This window comes from Pteropus medius, unplaced genomic scaffold, assembly GCF_902729225.1.
Source record: "Pteropus medius unplaced genomic scaffold, Ma_sr-lr_union100, whole genome shotgun sequence".
NCBI lineage: Eukaryota > Metazoa > Chordata > Mammalia > Chiroptera > Pteropodidae > Pteropus > Pteropus medius.
The window spans coordinates 6,931,682-6,954,128 of record NW_024349800.1 but is presented as its reverse complement, the minus strand read 5'-3'; the positions used below and the strand labels follow the sequence as shown (position 1 = coordinate 6,954,128).

Genomic DNA, 22,447 nt, shown 5'->3' with positions numbered 1-22,447 from the left:
TGCCAGTTTTTGACTATTTCGACATTGTTTCTTTAATTTCCAAATTATCTATTGTTTCCAAAATTGTTTCAGCCATTGGGCCTGGTGGTATATCTTTTTGGTCTCTCCTAACCTAGAACATTCCATTTACCTTTCTTTGTTATTTACAATATTGAATACGTTGAAAGATTTCTGGTTCACAGTCCTAGAGTATGCCCTGCTTTCTGCTTGTTTTCTGACTGTTTCCTCATCATTAGCTTGATGTCAAACTATTCTGGCTCACGACATGTAGATATGGTGCCATAACACCACATCAGGAGACACATACTGTCATGCCACAGCGCTGTTGGCAATGTCAGGCTTAGATATTTATGTAAGTTGGTGACTTCTAGATGTCTCCTTGTAAAGTGAATATTTTTTTTTTGTAATTTATAATAAGCAAGCTGAAAGGTTATAATTTATTGTTTCACTCACTTGTTCAATTCACAGTTTTAGCCTGAGTTGTGGATCCTTGACTTAGTCAGCATTTACACAAGGGTTATAAGATGGCTATTTTCTAATTCTACAGTTTCTTTGACATATATATGCTGGCACAGCTGACATTTTTTTTTCTATAAGAAGAACTTTTCATTCTTAACATTTATCTCTTCTTTTTTTTTTTTAACTATCACTAAGGATTTATGGACTTTATTTGTTGATTAAAAATCCATTATCCTCATTATCTCATTGTTATTTGCGGTACTCAAATTTTTCTGGTTTTTGGCTTTAGGAGCCCATTTATTCCAGTTTATTTATATTTTTGACAATATTACATTTCTCTTTAAGGAAGTCCTTCATATGAACAGTCACAAAAAAGCAAGAGTAAAATCCTAACAAAGGATGAGGGGAAGAAAATCAATGTTTCTAAAATTCTATTCTGTCCAAGTTTCCAAAAGAGCCTTGTGGCCTTGACTAGAGAGTGACACAAGACAGAGCTGGGGACATAGGGTGCTGACAGTGCAGAGTCTTGTAAATCAGCATAAGATATTTGAATGTTTTTCCTAGTTTATGGGGTGAATGTTAGGAGAGAAAGTCATGGTAGCACTTGTAGTTTTGAATATCATTCTTCTTTACAGGTAGAGGTAGAACTGTTTAGAGGTGTTGACAGCAGTGGAGATGGAGAGAAAGAGATAGATTTGAGACCTATTATGATGTGGAACAGAAGGTACGAGCAGATGGATTAGATAAGGGGGAAGAAGGAGAAGAAGAAATCAGAAATGATTTTTTTTTTTTTACATGAGCAATGAAATTTGCTGACATCAAAGAAGCTAAGAGAAAAAGATTGTGGGGCAGTGGGAGAGAAGAAATTAAGATTCTAATATACACACATTTTAAATTACCATATGCCTGTACATATCCAAAGCAGAGCTGTAAAACCTGAAGTTTTCCACTGTACAGATGTAAATTTAAGATTTATTAGAATAGGTCTAACATTTAAAGGCATGAGATTAAATGAGATGCCATAGAGAGTGGCAGGCGTTGGGAGAAGTGCCTCCAGGCATTATGCAATTTAGAAGTAGTAGAAAAGGACAAGTCAGGAAAAAGGTTGAAGAAGGAGCACCCAGGAAAATGAGAGATGAACCTACAATTTCATGTTCATTAAAGTAATTTTCTAAATAATTTTTAAAAACTGTAAAATTTTATGCTCATTTGAAACATTGAATGTAGTATTTGAAGGTTAAATTAAATTTCCCACTTAAAATATTTCATCTTCATATTTTAAATGTCTAAAATTCTAAAAGTTATTTGTTACATATTAAAATGCAAATAGTTCTTATCAAAATTTTGGTGTTTGACAGTTCAAAATTGTATGTAATTTTGATGTGCAAAACTGTATTACAGCCATCATTACAATCGTTAAAAACTTCCTACTCTCTTTAGCTATTATGAGTTAATTGATTTTATGGAGAGAAAAAACCTGCAAAGAGCAATTTTGAAGGGGATGAGAATCATCGGAGAACAGTCAGCTTTTGTTTTAAGTTTTAACCACACCATGCAAATATCCTAAGAGATGGTTTTAAAGCTTAAAATGAAAATTGCTCTTGGGCTGAAAGCTTATATGCCAAGTGAAATTTCACTAAAGTAGGAGTTCATAACTGCTGACAAGTCCTTAACTATAGTGAGGCTAAAAACATTACTATTATAAGAACACTACAGAAGCTATTAAAGCTCTTGAATCCCTCCTTCAATGTTCACTTACTAAAGGAAAAGCACACAAATGCAACGAGAGAGTGGAAGAGGTGCTATTTTTTCAGAGGAAAAGACTCTTGAAAATTTTAAAGTCACTTTGGGATATTACAGGAATTCATCATACAACAGAAGAGTTTCTTCTGTACCCATGGGGAGCAGGGGCAAAACAGAAAGACTCCGATGACACAGAGCTTTCTAGGACTCTGTTGGACTTCATAAACATTATATTGTTTTATTAAAAGTGAACAGCTGGTAACTTAATATCCCTCCATCGTGGGATGTGGTACGAACTTAAGGGCTCTTCTGATTTCCTGTTATGAAGCTAATTTAGTAATTGCAAGCACACCCATAATAGGAAATACTAAAAAAAAAAAAAAAGTAGGTCATGATTGTCACATTATTTTTTGTGATCCAGTAATATTTTCATCTCATCTATATTCATTTCAAAAGAGTAGTCTTAGTTCTTTTATTAGAAAGGAAAGTCTAATAACAGGTATGCCATCCTCAAGTTTTAAAGATTTCCCCCTATTGCCATTTTTTCAGGAATTCCAAGTTAGAACTTTCTTCTTTATGAGCAAGGTTGAACTGAATGTCTCTCTCTGAAACCAGTAGATACCTATCCTAGCTTATCTCAGTTTTGTAGATCAGGGAAATATTTATTTTTGGCTTATTATGTGTCTTTGCTTCATTGTGCCTGCATTCTCACCAGTAACCTCATGCACCTCTTGGTAATAATCCAATATGTCCACTTTGTTTCCTTTTAAATAAATCAAACAACAGAAACAAACAGCAAACAAAACCTTTCTTTACCTTGCTGTGTTTAGGGCCTTATTCCCTTTGAATTATAGTTAGGTAACATTCCAAATGCTTGAATCTTTTGCATGAAGACTTCCCCAGATAACACAAGAAATACAGGTTTATTTTAGTACCACAGTGAAAGAAACAATTTCTTGTCATAAAATCTCCAACTTTAGTGAGAATTTCAGACAAAATAACAGGGCAATAGTGGATAGATATTTGAGGCAGGGAAAGACTTTTACTGCTTTTCAAATTACCATAGAAGAAGCCCTATGTATTTTAGCATCTCCTTTTCCATCAGCTCTTTCATTTCAGAATATAAACTTTCCCTCAGCCCCTCTCATGTTAACAAATAAAGAAACAAAAAATATTTCCACACATTTCTCTTGAAATCTCTTACTCTGAATCTCTCTTCTAGTCTTCTTTTCAAGTTTCTGGTCATCCTTAATATTTTTATTTTTGAATTAACAAGTTCAACAAGTCAGTAGTGCTTATGGATCCTATCTATTTATTACCTCATTTATTCTTCTGTCTTCCTTGGATTTGCAGTTTTATCATTCTATCTAGATCATAACCTGTGGGCTCAGTCCTAGTGTTCTTTAATTGATAGACTCCAGTGCCTAAAACATTGTCTGGGTCATAGACGACAATAAATATCGGTTGAATTAATAAAGGTACATATTTAAGTCTATGTTTTATAATTATGTAAACTTAATCAGTAATATTTTAGAAAAGTTTTGTGCATTCTGTCTTTAAAACTGCTCTCAGAGGTGTTCTATTACCTATTAATTTTGGAAAAGAAAACTGCTAGAGACCTAAGTAATTTAGCCAAGGATATAATAAATAAGTAGAATCTAGATTTGAATTTAGTTTTTTATGACTCTAATCCTTACGTTTTCTTTTACTTACCATGCTGATAAAAAAAAAAAAAGAAGAATATAGCAAAGGAAAAAAATCAATGCTCTTGTTTTCAAGAATCTTAGTCGCTGATCTCAATTGTTTCCTATATATGTCCCACACCTATTTAATGTTGCTGAATCTTTGAACTTGAATGGTTTCTCTCTAATTCCTTAGTCCTAAGGTAAATTAGCTATTCCTAGAGCTGTTGCATATGCCTTGAAGACTAGCGGTTATAAGATTTGAATTCTTAATTAACTAACTGAACGCTAAGCCATAGTCGCTTTCATTCCCCTCCATGCTCTGAGAAATGAATTTTATTCATTCAAGGATTTAATTTGTAAACAGGTTTTGTTTTGGTTAACATGACACTGCTACACCTTAAATTATTGGTTGGGCATTTTAGTATTGCTGAAAGGCATGATATTATACATAAAAGCTGTCATCATGAAGATAGATGTCTGTCTCTTTTTATAACATTATGCTTGAGGCAAACAGATCAGATTCTGAGAGGGAAGGAGAGAATATGATAAAATTCTAATATAATCATGTAAAATAAACATTTTAAATTAATATGGAGATGGAGTTTTGTTTTGTCTAGACAATGAATATACTATAATGACCAAAGAGAAGTCAATGTAGTTCCAGCAGAGAAAGAGGTTACTTTGTATTTTTAAATAACATCTGGTTTATTCTCTATCAGTTATAATGGAAAATCATTTAAACAGAGTGTCTTATTTTTATAACAATCATTAGAGCCTGTGAGTAAAGATTTTATGATTACATTTTTACACCTTGAATATTTCAGAAGAAACATAAGCCCAGCAAATGTTTTTAAGAACTGACACTTTTAGCAAAGGAAGTGCTTAGTAAGGGGAATTTTACTACGCAGATGAAGTGGCAGAGGATGATACCATTCCAGTCCAAAAGGACAGCATGCGCTAAGACACATCATATTATAAACAGCACCTACTGAGGCCTGAGGGTTTTATAGTGTCCCTGTTGGACAGGGTCAGAGAAGACTGGTGAGAAGAAGAGTGACCTGAAGAGAAAGGGATTCTGTAGGTAAAGTAGAAAAATAAAAAGAGGTCAGAGAATGAAGGGACTTACAGAAGAGACGTATTTTATAATGCAAACCAGGGGCTCACAAGCCCAGTGCTTATAGAGAGCAGGGAGATAGCATAAATAGGAGAATCCATAGTATAAGAGAAAGAGGAGTGGCCCCTGACACACTGCATCAGCCAAAGGCCATTTAAATCCTAGTTAAAACAACAACAACAACAAAAATGTTCCTGACAAGCAAACAAACTTTTGACACTATTTTTGGCTTCTCAGAGGTCAGTTAACTAATGGAGAGCATATAAGGGACAGATATTTAAATATTTGAAATAGTGTAGTGATAAAATAAGTATTATAGGATCTTTAGAAAGATAACAGAGGCAGGAATATGGAGGCTGCGGCAATAGGATTGCAATGCAAGAAATCACGAGACAGTGAGCCTACAATTTTTGTCATCAGAGATGATTAAGTCTTGGCCAAGGGTAATGGCAGGAAGGGTGTAGTAGAAAGAATATCCTGGAGGAGAAATGAAGCAGTGAGAATAAAAAGAAAATATTATTTATGAAATGAAAGGTGTGGTTACAGCGGATTGAGAGATCTAGATTTTAACATGGGCGTCTGTACGAATAATGTTAGGTGGGGGCAGGACATAAGGAGTTCAGTTTGAAAATGTTGTTTTAAGTCTTGTAGGACAACTCAGTGAGATGAGATATCCAGGAGATGATTCTTAACAAGAGTATGGAGATCATATGAGATTTTTTTTTTTTTTTTGGTTAGTGTATAAATTTGAAAATCATCTGATTATAAGTGATAATTAAAGCAAAACCTATAAAGTAAATTGTAAGCAGAGATTTAGAAGACAGAAAACTATAGAGCCCCTCTGTACAGACCTATTAACAGATATGATTCTAATTATTGCTTTATATTTGAAACTAAAATTCTAGATTTTGGCAATTTGATTTTTTTTAAAGTGAGGAAAATGGATGCATTTTTAAAGATTTATTTTATTTTATTTTGGATTCATTTAAAATTTCTAGTGTTATTGTATCAAACAAACTTTGTGTAATACTGATGCATTCCATGTTCCTTAGGAGATGATCAATTTTGTGAATGTGCTGTTATGTTTGATGAGGTATTCTCTATTAGTGTATAGTGTTTGGTGTGTATCCAAAAGAACCACCTTTTGAAAATGCTGTTTAGGTTTTTTTAGTCCTTACTTTTCCCACTAGTTCTTTCTCGATGAGTGTCCTTTATTTAGTTTATCTTTCATCTCTTGCATCTTCTACCTGTATTGTTTTGTATAGAGGTATTTGTAGTGTTATATCTTCATTGTGGCATGGGGCTTTTATGAGTTGATATTAAAATCATTTCTTTTAATGGTTCAGCTAAGTTTTTTGGTATAATTATTTATCGTAGTGATTATCATGCTTGATCTCAATTCTGTCATAGCTTATATTTTAATTACTGTATTAATATGTTATATTTATTGTATATTTATATTTTTTCTCTATTCATTTCCTAGTTTTTTTCTTCATAAAAAAACTCAGTATTAAAGAAAATTTGCATTTTATTCTAGCGGTTAATATTTTATAAATTTTTTTAAGTGCCCATAATTTACTTTTTTATTTCTTAACCTTATACTTTCTGTCAGTTCTAAATTGTGTACTTTTTATCCCACATTACCTATACAACTGTCAATAATCTTATTCTAATTTTCCTTTCCCCACTTTTAGTTGATTTTTTCTATCTTTTAGAACATAAAATAGTTACATATTATTCTTCAACTCACGACCCCATGATCCACTCTCATTTTAATATTAGTTCTAAAATTGAATATTTGAAATGCTTGCAATGAGTTCTTTTGTACATTTTACCAGGCATCACATGACTAGATGAAGCTGGTCCACTTGTAAAGAGCAGTCAAATACAGCTTTTCGCAGTGCTGGAAATGTTCTGTATCTACATTGTCCTAAAGGGTAGACACTAGCCACACTTGAGGATTGAACATAACATGTACCTAGGACTGAGGAACTAAATTTTAGTTAGTCGAATTATAATTAATTTCAATTTTAATTTAAATGGCCACATGTGGCTAGTGGCAACACTATTGGACTGTGTAACTCTTAATAGATTCTTCAGGGGTGGCATATGATTATAGTATTTGCTAATTTTTAGCTTATTCAAAATTCTTTTTCTATGGTCTTAAAACTTGAAGAACAACTAATATTTTTGGTCCATTCTTTTCTTTTCCTTAAGTGTTTTTGAAAATGTTGATACACTTCTGTCTGGTTTCTATGTTTTTCACAAGCAGGACATCAGTATAATTACATTGCCTATGTAAGTCATAAAAGTTACCAAGTTGAAATGAACAATTTAATCATTTTTTTAGAAAATTATCAAGTTGTGCATAAATTACAACAATCTAGTTTTAAAACATGTGTGGCCTGGTAGGATTTTTGTTGGCATTGCATTAAATCTATAGATATACTCAGGGAGGATGGACATCTTAACGAAACTGAATCTCCGTTCAGTGAAGATGGTATATATCTTTACTTATTTAGATCTTCTTTGATTTCAATTATCCCTTAGTATTTTGAAAATAATATTGCTGCTTGTAATTTCAATTTCCTACAGTTCTTTAGTAGTATATAGAAATATAATTGACATTTTATTTTGCCTTTGTATCCTTTGACTTTGTTTTCTGCAAATATAATTTTACATTTTCCTTTCTTTATGTGCCTTTTATTATTTTTATTGCAATAATTTTATTAGAAACTAAAAGTAAGCATTTATGAAAATTAATCACAACCTACTTTTGCTCAGGCATGCTTGCCCATGATAATTTTTTTAGTAAACTATTTAGTTTTTTTTTAAACTATCGGTTAATCACAAATTGCAATTTTTAAGAAAAAGTTTTTGTTTCTCAAATAAGAAAGCTTGAGAAGCAGCAAGATAGAACAGTTCTATACTATCTATACTATCTATACTATCCATCCAAATTACCCCAGCTATCTGATTAATTCATGGTCTACCCTCAAATTTTGATATACCAATTTGTTTAATTTTACAATTACTTTATTTATAATTATTGGGTTTATTTTAAAATTAGCTTTTTTAAAATCCTTAACTGAACATCTGATTTACATTTTATGATGCACCTTATTTCCTTTCTTCAATAAAATGCTGAGGTAAAGGTAAGGCGTTTCCATGTTTGCAGAATGAGAAAACATTTACTGGTATTATTTGAATAAAAGTTTGAGAAGAGAGTTTATCCCTAGTATATTCCACACTCAGTATTTTAAGAGCATTTTCCACATTGTGTTCTGTGAAACATAAGATTCTTAAAACGTATCAATAAGTATTCAGTGATAAAACAGTTTATTACACAGTTATCTGGTCTTCATAAAGGATTCCTAAAATACTTTGTGTAAAAGATACACAACCACAAGTCAGTAGCACAGTTCACATCTCACTCTCCCCTGCCAGGTACATAGAGTGGTAGAAATGAGGCACCTCATTACTGACAAAGTGTTCACATGGAGAGAACAAAAATTCATTTTGTTCTTTGTATTAGTAATCTGTCTATAGATTTGTTTTGATGATATTAAGAATGACAAAATTTTTTAAAAAATTTATTGTTAGTTTAAAGTATACAGTACATTGGTTAGACATTTATATGGTTTATAAAATGATCTCCCTGATTGCTCTTTCTCTCCTCTTGCTCTTCTCCTAGCCAATACATAAATGCTGACTGCATTCCCTATGCCGTGCTCCCCATCCCCGTGACCATTTATCAACTACTTATTTGTATTTCTACAGACTTTTATTTCATCTCAATTTTAAGGGATCTGCAGATTGGTAATCTTTCAGTCTTGTCACTCCCTCTAGGCTCACCATAGACAGGACTGGGATTAGGTTTGGGGGTTTAACTAGTCTTAGTGAATGAAAAATTAATGGAAACAAAATGTACCTGTTTGTGGCTTAATTATTTAATTGCTTATGCAAGACGTTAAAAGAATTTTCTTCCTGCCAAGGTGACTGTGAAAGCACATTTCAAAATGGATCCTGTTTTAGCGTGGGACTCTGAGGAACAATGATGAGCAGAACCCTTTGCCAATCTGCACTGGGCAAGTAGTGTGAGCAAAAAATAAATTTATTTTTGTGTTTGGTCACTAAATTTTTGTTTCCGTGTGAAGGGATGTCCTTATTGCATTATAACCTAGACTACATGATGCATACAGACCTCTGTCTATGCTAAGCCAGCTGTGGAGACCTATGATCCACCTCATGGATTTATTTAATTCATGTCTAGCATGTCTCGAGGAAAGGGAACAGTCTTGGTGCTTTTACATGCTTAATTCCCTCATATCTTGGAACTTGGAGAGCTGCTTTCAGAACCATTTACATGGACCAATTGGTCAAATATCGCTCCTCTGCAACTTCCTTGCCAACTGTGACATGGGAATGCATTCTGAGTAGCAAGGCCTTGGCACCTCTGCTTTCAAGTTATTCCAGAATTTATTCAAGTGTTTTCATCATACCTCCACACAGAGAATATAGATATATTGGAGTGAGGCACCTCTTTTCAGAGATGCATATTGTATTTAATTTTATATATCTCTTGTCACAACTCTTTCTTGTTAATTAATAAGATTGATTTAACTTCTGTGTCAGTTTTATAATCTGTGATTGAGAAATATATCGCCTCTTGGGTCATGGGTCAGCAAACATGGCTCACCAAATTGATCTGCCACCATCTTTTATTTCTTTGTTTTTTAACTTGTTATTTTGAAATAATTATGGACTCACTCACTCAAGTGTGTATCCATCACGTATATTACTCCAATGGTAACACTGTATATAACTATAGTGAAATATCATAACTAAGACATCGATTTAGTAAAATATTAACAAATCTGTAAACTTTATTCAGAATTCTCTCATTTTTGCATGTACTCATTTGTGTGTATGTGTGTATGTATGTATGTTATTCTGTGAAATTTTATCTCATGTGTAGATTTCCACTACTACGAATATCCAAGACACAGAATGGCCCATCACCACAAAACATCTTCCTCATTCTGTTAATAGTACTAACAGCTTCCTCATTCTGTTAATAGTACTAACAGCTTCCTCATTCTGTTAATAGTACTGACAGCTTTCTCCCCCAACTTAACTACTAGAAACCACTAATCTGTTTTCTATCTCTTTACTTTTGTCAATTTAAAAATATTATATAAATGTGACCATACTTAAGAATCCTTTTACAATTGGCTTTTTTTCATTTAACCTAGTGTTCTTGAAATCTGTCCAGGTTGTGTGTATCAATTAATATTTTGCTTTTTTTTATTGATAAGTAGTTTTCAATGGCCTGGTTATACTACATTTGTTTAATCATTCAATATTGAAGGATAACTTTTTCTTTCCATTTTTGTTAGTACAAATAAAACTACTATGTACATTTTTGAGAACATAGTTTTAATCTTTCTAAGATAAATGCCAACTGGTGTTATCACTGAGTCATAAGATAGATAGGTATGTGTTTAATTTTATTTGAAAATGTCGAATGAGGTTTTAGAGAGGCTGTACCATTTTACATGTCCACCAGCAATGTATGGGATACCTAGTTTATTCATATCTTCTCCTTCATAATGCATTATTGTCAATATAGACATATATATTATTTTAGTCATTCTGATGTTTGTGTAGTTTCTCTCAACTCTTTTATTCATGAGCTGGTCAATTCCGGGGGCTGAGGGCGGGGTAGTGGAATTGGCACTTATACAGTCACACATATTTCCCAACTCTATTTTATATTCTATGAACTTGATCTATTGAGATCATCTGCTCTCTGATTCATAGCGTTCTAAGTTGCATTTTTTTTTTCTTTTGCTCAGGAAAAAGAAAAAAAAAAGTTCCTACAAATTAAAAGAACTTAGTTTCCTAGATTATTTAATTGTAAAAACTAAACTGGTTGCTTTCATCTCTTTGAATTTTTTGGTGACCGTCCCCATTTCCCCAATAAGGGAAGACAAATGCTTTCTGTAGCAGCAGAGTTTTTAACTCAAAGGCTGTAGGATATGGGATATAAGAAAAGTGCAGAGATGAGAAATATCTTAATTATTATGCATAATTTTTATATCTACATTATTGCTAATATATATCATAAATGTCCAAGGAGGGGATATATTAAGTAAAATTGTTTAGACTCTTTTGATCACAAAATGCTATAGTACAGAACAGCTAATTAAGCAGTTTACAGAAGTATCTTGGGAACTATTTCTGTAGCAGTAATAATATTAGATATGTCAGTAATATTTGTAGTAGGTCAGCATGACATAAAACAATTGTTCTCAAACATGTGTACATTAGAATTGTCTGGGACACAATAAAAAATACAAATTCCTAGACTCTCAACTCTAGAAATTTTAAGTCAGTGACTTAAGTATACATTTATATATATACATGTGTACTTAAGTACACATAGACACACATGTATGACTAATCTCATATACATAATATATAGATGCACATATGTAGTACACATATGTGTAGATATGTGTGTATATATGTATGTACACACCCATATATGTCTCCTCTGTGTGTGTGTGTGTGTGTGTGTGTGTATACATATAACACTTCATTTACTCACATATTTTTTCAAATGCTGAGAAATTTTTAAATACTTGTTTTTCACAGGGCTATGGTAATAAAGTATTACTATATAAAAAAGACATTTATTGTCTCAGTTCTGGAGGCTAGAATCTGACATTAAGGTGTCAGCAGGACCATGCCCCCTCTGAGATTTGAGTAGAAAGCATCCTTCTTTGCCTCTTCTTAGTTTCGGGTGGCGGCTGCAAATCCCTGGCATGCCTTAGTTTGCAGCTGCATAACTCCAATCCCTGCTTCCATCTTCACGTAGAGTTCTTCCAGGAATCTTTATAAAGTCTTCTTATAAGGAGAGCAGTGATGTTGGATTAAGGGTCTGTCCTGATTCAAATGATGCATCTTAACCAATTAAATCTGCAGCAACTCTATTTCCAAATAAGTTCACATTTTGAGGTACTATTAAGACTTCAACATATCTTTTTGAGAGACACATTTCAACCCATAATACACACTTTTTCTGCAAAGGAGCTTATGTTAGAATAAAGGTAGTAATTTTTTAAAAAATGGATTACCACAGATCTGCATCATAAGTCCATGATATTTTTAAAAAGCACACTAAGTGTTGTGATATGTTTTTTCTTGAGAAAGTCTCAGTTTTTCTCCTAAAATGTTTTCTGCCCTAGATTCTTTCTCATGAAATGGCTGCTGCATTAAATGCTTAGATATAAAATAAATATGCTTAATAATCTAGGTCCAGATATTTATTTTAATGTAAGTTAAAAGAACACAAGCAACAGTAAAAGGCTATATTAATAGCCCTATAAAAAATCAAAAGGCTAGACCAAAACCTAACAATTCTCAAAGGAGTATTTTCACCTTTAAAGTTATTTCATTAGCTATATGAAGTTGAAATAATTTCCTAAACGTGGCTTTTATTTCATTTAAAATACATTATACGTGTTAAAACATTTCTCTGCTGTGCAAACCAGTACATAATCCTAAGTTATATAGCTCAAAATCTTTATACTAGCTGGATGATTTATTAGCATCTCTTCTTGATGAGGAACTAACGTGAAAATATGACTCAAAATATATCATCTTTATGTTCTCAAGTTTGGAAACATAATCAACTTTATGAATGAAGTTCTTTTAACATATTCAGCCTATCTTTTAATTACTGTAAATTATAGTGGAAATGTTGAATTATTACTGACATGCAATATAAATTATCATCAAATCATTATGACATTTTATATAAATAAAACCTCTATGAACGATGTCTTTCAAAAAAAATAAACAGTTTTTTTCTTTTTTAATCTAGCTCATGGTACTACTACACAAAGCTTAGGAAGAAAGCAGTTATAAGATTTTAAATGACAATGGGAATTTTTGCTAATGTTGTACAAAAATAATATTTTCCAAACTTTCAAGTCAGAGGGCTTACAAAAGCTTAGTAAACAAACAGCAAAATATTCTAGATGATCTACAATTCAGATAAGGCACTGTATTATTTCTTTTTAAAATTATAGACAATGGTGCAGATTACAGATTTTCCAAGTATCTTATCTACCTACATATAAATTAAGTGAGAATATATATATATATGATATTGCAAGCCTAAAGTTTCCTGTTCCCTGTATTAAAGCTTGTTTAAAACTGACTTTACAGAGTGCTTCTCATCTCTGCTTTAGCAATCTCTCCTGTGAACTCTCAAATGATTAAACAATGCGAATAATTCAACATATTCTCCTCTTCCCCAAGAATTATCCCAACAGTCAAGGAATTATTTCCCCATTGCATCAGATCAGAAAGGGCGAAATGGGCCTATCACATATAAAACTCCAAAGAATATACTGTTGAATTTGTAAAATAGAAGAACAAGGCTTAATAGTATAGATATTCTTTTGCTGATGAGTAGTCAGCAAGTTGCAGCATATATTCAGGAGAAAATGATATTTCTTTAGTAATTAGGTTTTTAAGGACTCTGAACTTAAAGGGACTTTCCAAAATATGCAAATAAGATTTCAATTCTGTGTACTAATTATACCAAGAAAATTAATAAAAGAACATATCTCAGTTCAAAGGACAATGGGAGAATGTAAAAATAGCCATGTAAGGGAATAAATCTGAAATACAATAGAATCTCATTTCAGTCTCACCTGTGATAAGATATAAAAGAATTGTTAAGAAAGTTTACATATGATATCAGAAGTCCATGCATTAGTTTGCTTACTCACCATATCTTTTGCATAAAATTATTAAAATTATGACATCAAAATATGTAGATTTAATTTTTCTTAACTTTTTTGTCATAATATGGTAGTAATTTAAATAACCATATAGTACCTGTTGGGTCCCACTGACCCCTAAGTGGCAGGAGTTTAAAAATAAGTTAGTATGCATCAACCCATGATAATACTGCTTTAAAGATATGCAAATAAGAGATATATGTATATTTTCAAACACTGTGGTGGGACCTGTGTGATACAGTTGAATCAGAAGAAATTTGACTCACAACAATTAAGAAGTTTATTAAAAGAGATGTGAACATTTACACACATTACTAAGATATATAGTTGGATAAAGGCATACATAGAGATAGAAAAGGATTCCCAAGAGGAAAATTAAGTAGATGGTTGGTGGATAAGAGAGTTTTCACAAAAGAAAGGGCATAAGAAGTGGAGTTTTAAAAGAATGCAAATTTATAAGCCCAAATCAAGAATGAGACAATAGAAGGAAATAAAGTACTGAGATAAAGAAAACTTTTCTGATTATGTTTTTCATATACAGTGAACTTTTATTAAATTATACCTCATTAGACAGAAAGGAACAGGAAATGCTATTCTGTTGTCTATCATTCATTTTGGAGACTTTATATTTCTGTCTACAAATTCACTAATTCTCTCTTCTGTAATATCTAAAGTACTGTCAATCCCATTTATCTTCATCTCATTGTACTTACCATTATATATTTGAATCAGGGATTTTTAAAAATATCTTTCATTTCTCTACTTAACATGTTCAGTCTTTTATCTATCATGAATATATAGAATGCAGTTAAAATAACTCTTTTAAATGAAATTTTATTTTGGAACATGCTTAGATTTGTATAGAAGTTATAAAGATAGTGCAGAGGGTTTGCTTATATCCACAGTCACATCTAATTTCTTCTATTATCAACACCTCATATCATGTGGCACACTTGTTAAAATAATCTATACATTATTATTAACTAAATTCCATAGTTTGTTTATATTTCCTTAATTTTTGCCAAAGGCCTCTTTTATCTTTGAGGACCCAATATAGGATACCACACTACAGTTAATAATATTGTCTCCTTAGGCTCCTGTGAGCTGTGACGGCTTTTCAGATATTCCTTGTTTTTCATAACTTTGCCAGTTTCAGGTGCACTGTTCAGATTTTTTGTAAAATTCCTTCAATTACGCTTTGTGTATTTTTTTTCTTCAGATTACATTGGGGTTATCTGTTTCTAGAAGAAGACCACAGAGGCGTAAATGTTATTTTTATTATATTGAGAGTGCAAACTATCAAAATGACATCACTATTGATGTGGATCTTGATAAAGAGATTTTGTCAGATTTCTCAACTCTACGGCTATTGTTTTGATTTCTCTTTCTATACTGTACTTTTTGGTAAAGAGCCACTATGTGCAGCCTACATTTATAGAATGATGAGTTATTTGAAATTATATTGCATAAGAGATTTGTCCTTACTTCCCCATGTATTTGTTTAACATTTATATCATTATGAACTTTGGATATTTATTTAAACTCACGGACAAGTAATTTACAATGTATTTATTTTGTTCAAATTATTTCAGCTTTGCCATTGGGAGCTTTCAGTTGTCTCCTCTGTCTCTTTGATAAAACACCATCTTTGTGGGGTTTATATTTGAACATTTTTAAATTTCTGGCACTACAAAATACTCCAGTTTCATTGTGTATATTTTCTGTCCCAGGTCTAGAATCAACCATTTATCCAAGGAAATGGTTCCTCTTAATTTAGAATTGTGTTGGAAACAATGATATTAGAAATAATGGGTACTAGGTATGCTTGTGCTACTGGGATGAAGTTGTTTCTAGGCTCTCTTGGGTGATAGAACGAGGATGTGCATGTGTGCATACTATGCCATGTATATACACATATTTATAGATGCCATCGGTACCTATATTGAGCTAAACATGAGTTCTGTTATAGTGTGAATGTTTGTGTCACCTCCAATATTGATATGTTGAAATCCTAATGGCCAGTGTGGTGATATTAGGAGGTAAGGCATTTGGGAGCTGCCTAAATCATGAGAATAGAGCCTTCATAATTGAGATTAGTACTCTTATAAAAGTGATCCCACAAAGTAATCCTTACACCATGTGAGGATACAACAAGTCTACAGCTTGGAAGAGGGCTTTCATGTGACTATACTGGTGCCCTGATCTTGACCTTCCAGCCTCCAGAATTGTGAGAAATTGTTGTATAAGTTATCCAGTGTGTAGTATTTTGTCATACCCACCCAAACCAACTAAACCAAGTTCACATAGATAGATCAAATGCCAGTCTATTATTACACGAATCATTCTTGCTTCCTCTCCTTATTTATTTTGAAATTCCTACTCCAAAAATGAGAAATGTGGCTCAGACCAATAGCCATTACTTAATGCCAATATACGTGTGTAGTGGTATCAGAATTATAAACCCATACCCACACGGGAAGCGATGTTTTCAAAGAGAGTATATTGCTAATTTATTGACAGTTCCTTTTGCCTTTAGTATTAAAGAGTCCACTTATTTCCTAAGTTACTTATGTCATCACTTTCCCCCTACCTCCTTCAGTAAGATACTTTAATCTATTTGTAGTAAAATTAGATTGTTTTGTCTACATTCTCCACATCATCCTTGGTTCCTAAATATATATATATTTAATTTTCATACAATAATGTTCACTTACATTATAAAATTCTATGGGTTTTGACAAATATATAATGTCATGTAGCCACCATTATAATATTTAATAGAACTGTTTCGTCACTAAAACATGCCCAGTGCTTTATGCTGTCAACATTCCCTCCACCTCTTAGTGTCTGGAAACCATAGATCTCTTATCGCTGCTGTACTTTTGCCTTTCTCAGAATATCATGTAATTATAATTATTATTTTAAAAAATATAAAGAAAGCCACTTTAAACTGGACTCAGAGCTGCCATCCCAGAGGAACTGCCTTTTATGTCTTATTCCTCAAAACTTTGGAATGTTTAAACTGGGCAAAATACTCTTGGATTGGGCCTAAAACAGCACTATATTCCAAACAACTGTTTGTAAAAATAACAGAACACCAACTGTGACTACCAAACTAAAACTCAAACACATTCTTTAGAATTAGCATCACTATGTTAGTTTATCTGCACCAATAGAAATTCCTTCCTTAGCTTATTAGCACTCATAGAAAATCTTTCCTTCTATTCATGTTATATTCCCCTCCCTTTCTCATAACTACTCTTTACCTTCACTGAACACTATTTGGGTTTCTGCCTGAATCAGTGCTTCCCGAATAGCTGTTCTTTTGGATCTCAAGTAAAGACTTGTTGCCTCTCACTTTAGCCTTTAATTTTTAGGTTTACATTATATTATATTAGTCCTTTTCAAACTGGCTTTTTTCACTTTGCAATTTGTTTGTATGGCTGTAATATTAATTCTTGTTTCACTACAGGTAAGATGTTTATTGTTTTGCTTTCTTTTCCATCTTATTTCAAAGACTTTCTATTTCTTTTTTGGCTTTGGCACTTTGTTATATTTCTAAGTATAGATATTTCGCTATTTTTCAGGCTTGAAGTTCTCTGAGATTTCTGAATCTGTGGTTGTGTGTGTGCGTGTGTCATTAATTCCGCAAAAATTTTGGTCATTTATTATTTCCAGTATTTTTTTTTTTGCTTCTTTCTTGTTCTTTTGTGTTCCAATTATATGTATTTATATCTTTTGAAATTGTCCCATAGTTGTTCTTGGATATTCTATTCTGTATTTCTTTTTTTTTTTCCATTCATTTTCTCTTTGCATTTTAGTTTGGGAAGTTTTTATTACCTTTCTTCAAGTTCACTGATTCTTTACTCAGCCAAATGTAGTCTACTGTTGATACCATCAAAAGCTTCATTTCCATTTTAGTAGTTTTGAATTCTAACATTTCCTTTTGATTCTCTCAGAGTTTTCATCTCTGCTTAAATTATCCATCTGTTTCTTACATGTTGTCTACTTTTTCATTAGATCTCTTAATGTATTAATTATTCTTGTTTTAGATTGTGAATTTTAAATTCCCTGGCTTCCAACATCTGTGTCAAATGTGAGTCTGCTTCTCATGCGTGCTTTGTTGTTTCAGATTTAATGTATTTACTTGTTTTGCTCTTTAATGTGCCTCACAATTATATATGGAATGCCAATCAGAATGTACTGGGTGATAAAAACTGAAATTGTCTTTCGGTGGTAGGTTTTATGTTAATCTGACTAAGAGTTTTATTGTGTTTAATGTTTAGTGGATCTGTAGGCGCCAAAGGCTTCACATTTCTCTAGTGCCCTAGTTTTCATCTCTCCTGTTGTTCCGGGCCCTCCCTAAGTATTCCTCTGAGAGTTGTGGCTTTTTCACCTGAAATCTAACATTATTACAGTGGATCTATGTTTCTGTACTGGTAAGGTGTGTATAAGGGGAAAGTATTCTATATTTAGGATTAAATATTGGTCATTTGTAGGCCTGTGTCCCTAGCATGTAACCATCACAAGTGCTTCTCAGCATTTAACATTTTTATTCTACTAGCTGACACATAAAAGCTCCAGAGGGCAAAAAATGGAAAAGCGCCTTTCTTCCAAGTGGGATAAAACTCTGGCAGTGTCTTTTCCTTTTGCACAGCAGGCCTTTGTGATAGAGAACACTGTCAGTGTATTTCATCATGATTATTCTTCCCTTTCCCCTGCTGGAACCATGAACTTACCTTTCTCAGATCTTTACCACATGACCTTGCAGTGTTTCCAGTGGTAAAATCCAAGAAACTGTGAGCTTCTCACTTCCATGCTAATCCACAATCAGCTTCCAGCAATTCATCATTATCTTTTTTAAAATTTATTTTTGATTATTTATTTACTTATTTATTTTGGTGACATTGGTTAACGAAATCCAGTAAGTGTCAGGAGTACAATTTAACAGGAAGGCATATATATATTGCATTGTGTGTTCCCCTCCCACAGTTAGATTTCTTTCTGTCACCACATATTTGACCCCCTTTACCCTGTCGACCACCTCCCTCCTCCTTCCCCGCTCCCCTCTGGTAATCACTAGTCTTTGCTTGCCCTGTTCATTTGTTGCTTTTGGGTTTATATCCCATATATAAGTGATATCATGTGATTTTCATCATTATCTTTTAATTGTTCTTATCAATTTCTCACTCCAACAGCTTCAGTCCTGTCTAAGCAGACCATGGCTGTTTCTCTGGATTCTCCAGTCTCTGTGGATTTTGACATTATGTTTTACCCTGTGACCTTAGGACCCTGCTGGAGCTCAGAAGAGGCATTGATTTTCTATTTGTTCAGCTTTTTTCTTGTAAGGATGGCTTTGATGACTTCCAGCCTTTTTACATGTCAAGAGATGAAGCTGGAAGTCTAATAAAACTCTTAAAAATCCTTTTCTACTAGTTCTGTAATCTCTGTCATTTCTAGTTCAATTTTAATTGGGCCCTATTTTCCTTCTTCTTTATAAGTCTAATAGGGTTTTTGACAATTCAAGGCTTGCTTTGTTATATAGATAAGGAATTTAGTTTAGTTTATGGCTAATTAGCTCCACTCCCAAGGAGTTTCTGATTACTCTGTATGATACCTTGTGAATTATCAGATATTCCGCTCTGGAGAATTAGAACATGAGCAAGTTCTGGAAATGTGTGAGGTCCAGAGATTTATATTTATGTTTCTTTTGAATTGTTCTTTACTGCTTGTGGGGTATTTTTCTCATACAATTGTGCTGATTAGTACTCGGATAAAGATTCAGGGGAGTCCTCTGCAGATTACTGGACTTCTTCTATTCTCTCTCGAAATGCTCTAATACTTCATCAGTCTTGAATCTCCTGGAATCTTCCAGCTCCCTGGTGATAACTGGGGAGATTATCAAGTTCCACCTGGAGTATCTTTTTCTGAGCTGCAATCTCGAATCTCCCCAGACAGTGAAGTGTGGCAATCTCAAGGCTTGGATTAGTTTCCTAGGGCTGCTGTAACAAATTACCACAAATTTAGATGGTTTAAAACAAAATAAATTTATTGTGTTCTGGAGGCTGCAGGTCTGAAATCAAGAGGTAGGCATGGTCATGCTCTCTCTAAGACTCTGGAGTATGTTTCCTTGCTTCTTCCTAGATTTGGGCGATTGCCAGCGATACTTGGCATTTCTTAGTTTATAGTAGTATAACTCCAATCTCTGTATTTTTTCTTCCCATGGTGTTCTCTCTGTTTATCTCTGCTTCCAAATTTTCCTCTTTTTAAGGAAGCCAGCCATTGAATTAAGGTCCACTATAACCCAGTGTGTTCTCATCATTACTTGATTACATCTGCAAATACCCTATATCCAAATAAAATCACATTTACATATTCCAGGTGGACGTGGATTCTGACAGAGCACTATTCAATCCAGTACAGGGTTCAATTTATTTGTTTCCTGTCTCTCAAAAATAATTACCTGAACACTGTTGTTTCATATATTTCTCCAGCTTTTCAGTTCTTTCACACGGGGGAATAATTTGGTTCCTTTATCTTAGCAAGAAGTAGAAGTCTTCCACATAATTTCTGTTTACCTAGCATCTCTTCAGTATTTTACTTGGAGTTCAGTGCACAATTTTCTTTTAAGAAAATTGCTTAAAATCTGGCTTATGCATGAAAAAGGCAAACTATATCACAATAGTAGAAAAATTGTTGTGGGCAAATGTTGAAATGCATTAATTGCATGTAAGTTGACTTTATAAACATTGAAATTTCAACGTTATTGAGCAGAATGAATGATTTGAGTTGAGCTTGGAAAAGGCACATGTGGCACATGTAAAATGAGTATAGAGGTGGAGAAATACAAAGTAAGGATTTCAGGAAGGATTTTGCTATAGAAGTCTAAGAGTCTGAACCAGTTTGGGACAGTTTGTTACAAAAAGATAAAGTCAAATCACAGCTAAGGTTGTATTATCATGCCAATGTACTAAAGAAAATTAAAACATTACAAGATTCTAACAACACAGGGTCACAGCTAAGTGCTCGATAAATATTGCTATAATAAATTAATGATTACAGTGTTCAGCGATGTTTTCTGGAGATGTACTCATAAATTCTTATGAAATGGTAGAAGGAGGTAAATCATAGGCCATAATGAATTAGTGTCATAACTATAGCTAACATATACTCTTACCACTCATAATTCTATGATGTCTTTTACTAGACAACTGTCTTTTCTCTTTTTCTATTATGTCAGAATTTTATGACATAAAGATTCTTTGAGTCATTCTATGAATATCAGAGTGAAGACAAAATATTGTCAGTGAGTGGCACACTCTTTTAGATGTCCAATAAATTTTCAGATTTTAAAGTTTAGAACATATTTTATGTATTTATTCAGACCTTTTCTTAAGCAATATGGAAAAGCTGACAGTGTATGAAATATGTAAGTTGACATTTCATCACTGGAGAAACACCTCTTATTTAAAAATGAATTCAGAAATTTGATTTATGTGACATTTCAAACAATGTTTTTTGATATCAAAGGATAAAGTAACTAGAAAAATTATTTTTATAATAAAAAGTAAATAAACCTTACCTAGATTTTGGAGTATTTTAAAAGGTAAATATACCAACATCTGTTCATTAAAGAAATCTAAATAACCTTCCATCTAGCTACATTTTCTAAACTTTCAACTCTAACAAATTTGAATTTTTAATAGTCGATCACAATTTATAATTAGCTATTCATTAGTATTTTGCCAACACATTAAAATTAAAATACATTAAATGCCTGCTCCATCCACAGATTATGTTAGAGACCATAGAATGCACAAAATTTAAGATAATAATATACTGAATATTTTATTCCAAGTATAAATGAGGTATAATAACTAAAAGATAGACAAACAATTGTCTTTCCAATTCAGAATATGCCATTCAATGAGGAAACAGAGATTTTTAAGTGATTACTTTTATAAATGCACTATGATAAAGACTATATACATGTTTGCGAATTACTGATTTCACAGACCATAAAGTGTTAATTTTGCCTAGTCCAGGAGGTATATTCCTTACAAACTTGAAATTGTGCCAATATTTGTAAATGTGTATTTACCTGGCAAAGATGTGAGAAATGTGCATTCAAGGATGAGAGAAGTGAGTGTATAAAAGCACGGACATATGAAGTAGCACATGTTCAGGGAACGGCACACGTAGACTGTAAAGAGTACAGGGGAAGAGTGGCAGATTATAAGAAGAAAAACATGTTAGAGTTGCTTGAAGGACCTTGTACAGTATGTCAGAGTCTAAAGTTTAATCCTATGTGAGGGCTATGCCTGAACATGGCAGTATTCTTTTCCTCTACTTAAGTTTTCTGTTTGTTTGTTCGTTTTATTTGTTTGTTTGTTTTTACTATTGTTGATGTAAGGAATCAGATGAATGAAATAGTCAAAGATGTATCCAAGCTTTTCATCTAAGATGGCTAAGACATGATTATATCAACTGTTATCTTTTTAAAAAAGTGTTTATAAATAAATCTTTAATTTGTTTCCTTTCCTCAAAATAAGCTCAGATGAGTTTTACAAGAAGACATCTAAAAATTGAACTAAAAAAGAGCCATATTAAAGACAGATGTAAAGGTG

At 32.7% G+C, this 22,447-nt stretch overlaps 1 long non-coding RNA gene across 2 annotated transcripts in view; it reads left to right on the top strand.

Annotated features, from left to right (window-relative positions):
* Window positions 1–4,739: 4,739 nt before the first annotated feature.
* Window positions 4,740–22,447, top strand: part of LOC120621492 (uncharacterized) — an 82,044-nt gene continuing 64,336 nt past the window's right edge. For both annotated transcript variants that reach the window (XR_005658169.1, XR_005658170.1), the window contains exons 1-2: window positions 4,740–4,964; window positions 8,997–9,098. This is a non-coding gene — a long non-coding RNA (uncharacterized LOC120621492). The remainder of the gene's footprint in view (window positions 4,965–8,996; window positions 9,099–22,447) is intronic.